The following is a 3,155-nucleotide window of genomic DNA, read 5'->3' on the forward strand; positions in this document are numbered from 1 at the left end:
TTTTAAGCCAAAACAACTGTTGTGTTTGATAGAACAATACATCTATATGCTGCCAAAGCAGATTCATGGCGCATGAACCCCCGAACTATTTTTTATTTGCCCGTTTTACCCTGAAACCCCCCGTTTACAGACGTCGCACAACCGCTTTTGTTTCAACCCAGCCATAAAACGAAGGTAATGAATTATATTTATGATTCAAAATGTCTGTCATTTTTAGCTTAGAATCATTAATTGATGTCTAATATTTAGTTAAAAAAAAAAAAAGACTTAAAAAAATTATTCACTCGTATGTTTTAAACTTTTAAACAAATTACGTCACGATAAAAAAAAAAATGTCTGTAAAAAAGTACCGGATATTTACCTCATAACAATTGCTTAATTGTATTTTTTTGTTGTTTCTGTCGCATTTTTTGCGATATGTTAGATGATAAATCATCGATCCAAACAAGGTAAAATTGGAAAAAAACTTTTAAAAAGGTAAATATATGAAAAAGAAAATCTCGACCACTCCTTGATGTCGGCGATTTCTGCATCGCGACCCTTGTTATGTTACCATGTTTCACCCATAAAATCCCCCCAAAATCCAGCTGTGGTCATTCACAGCTGTATCTTGACACTCGGTGATACATGCTACATTTGGAGTGTTTGGATCGAAACAACATACGTATGCGATAATATCTCGTTAAAGTGATGGCATCTGTAATTCTGCTCTGGCGTGCTCTCACCTCCAGGTAGGGTTTTGCGTTTTAATGTTTTTTTTTTTTTTTTTTTTTTAAATGCCCTCCTGTTCAAAAATTTTCTTCCCCCAGAAAATTGAGATTTTAAGCTTTCCAATGATGTATCACACGTGCATATCGGACAATTTTGAAAGTTGGCTAAATTGGGGGTCTCAGAGCGGTACTTCAAGTCACCTGCGTGTTTTCCGCCCTATACTAAAACACTGTTTTGAGTATGCAATGATTATAAACGTTAATTATATGCATTATGATTTTATGGCTAGTTTACTCGTTAATCTAAATAAAAGTAAAAAAAAGATGTTTAAACATTCAGTAGTATGTTTTATATGGACAGCTTTAGGTTCATGTACAAGTATGGTCTTTGTGCTCACTAAAGTATGACAATTTAGCGCACGAATGGATGATTGTCTTTTATTTGGAAGTGATCAAATACAATAAACAATGCGAAACCATTGATCCACTTTTCACAAACATTAGTTTGATTTTTACTTTAACATAATAAATATTTTAAATATATATTTTATTATTTTTTTCCCTTTTTTTGCACAATGCCCACCCCCTCTGTCTTAGCAGAGAATGGTTTGACCCCGCTCTGGCGCACTCAAGGCTCCACTAGGGTGCCCTGAAGGGGGAAATTAAATTCTGTCATTGTTATAAACTCCAAGCATGGTGAGTCATCATGAATCGGGTGTGCAGAAAAGAAAAAAAAAGAAAAAGAGATAAAGATCATAGAGGTGTACGAGAAAAAAATGATGAAGTTTTTAAAAGGGGGACAAGAAGCCAAAGAATTCGGGCTAGAGTTGGATGTGGACGGTGATGTCGATAAATGAGCAACAGCCGCTAACAATGAACGTTTACATTCGCGATCACCGTGATCAAAGCCCGATTCAAGTCTGTCACCGGCTGCTTGTAGCCTATTGAGCTGCGGTATGACAAGACATGCTTCTCACGTTGGTATGTTAGTCTGTGGGGAGCAGGTGCGCGAGGCTTTGCCAGTGACTGTAGCAGGAGGAGAGCGAGCGTTCAGTAACATGAAAATAATAATAATGAAATAACAATGAAACTAATAAATAAATTATACCTACACTCCACCATATTACAGGGCAGGCTTAACAACCTAGACATGCTCTCCATTGAGCATGAGCTTACTCAAAAACTGGATGTCACTGATGTTATAAATGACTTTGCTGTCAAAAAATCTAGGCGCATCACTGTTTGAGGGCTTGATAACCCAGGAATGTGCAGTGGACAGGGACAGGATGTTTAGTTATACTGTTTTGTTGCTTAGCAGGCAGGCATAGCACTCTCAGTTGTATTGTTTTGCAGCCTACATGGGACAATAGATGGAAATTGTTTGTTTATATTGTGTCACATCACATTACGGTCTGTTAAATTTAACTATCCATCTCAAAATAAATAATTTGAAAATTGACGATGTCATTGCTTGCCAAGCTATAAAAGTACCGCGTATGTTGTCGTGACAAGCCGTTGGCAGGCGTGGGGTGGACCCTCTAATGGGTGTGCCCGGGCCCCTGCAAGTCTGCTGACAGCCCTGCTTGTAGGTTAGGCGTGAGACAGTAAGTACATGCATGCTCTTTGTCACAGCCCTTCAGCCCATTGTAGCACAGTAGTGGTTGTTGCTGAGAGAAATTATATTTAATTAAATTCATTTTCAATATATTTCTCAGTAATGGGGGAGTCTGTAGAGTCATTTGAATAGAATGTACTGTAAGTGTAACACATTTACAACTTGCATAATTTACTGATGTCACTTTGTGGCATATTGACAGCTATCACTAACAACGCTTTGACTGCTAACCTGGCTAAAAACAAGTCAACTTTGGGTTGTTTTTAAGCAAACAAAATACTTACATGAGTTTGTCATATCACTTCCTATTTGTGTGTCTTGTGAGGACTTGATGAAATGTAATGAAGTTTGCTAGGTTAACTGGCACACATACGCAGTTTTTTCCATCACCTTTCTCCCTTTGGTTTACCAACTTCATCCCATAGGGTCCTATCTAAAGGCCATTTTGGGATCTACACTCAAACTTTGTGATTTATCACAAAAATCACTGCGCAGAAGGTTTTACAAATCCTATCAACGGAGCTGAAATTTCGGGTTCAAACACGATGTTCATATTCGGGTTTGCTGCGTTGTTTTCACCTCACGTCATTTCGCAGGCAAAGTAAATCAGTTGTGGATTTAAAACAAACAAACAAACAAACAAACAAACAAACAAACAAACAAACAAACAAAAACAAAACTAAGGTAGTGTTATATAAATGTCCATTCTTGTTATTTTTGACTTGTATTTAATATTAAATAATATATATAAATATATACATTTTAATACCGAAACACTGTAATTTTGTGTATATATGTATATATTTTTGGTTGCATTTTTTTCCAGATGA

This window comes from Corythoichthys intestinalis, chromosome 5 (genome assembly GCF_030265065.1).
Source record: "Corythoichthys intestinalis isolate RoL2023-P3 chromosome 5, ASM3026506v1, whole genome shotgun sequence".
Classification (NCBI taxonomy): domain Eukaryota; kingdom Metazoa; phylum Chordata; class Actinopteri; order Syngnathiformes; family Syngnathidae; genus Corythoichthys; species Corythoichthys intestinalis.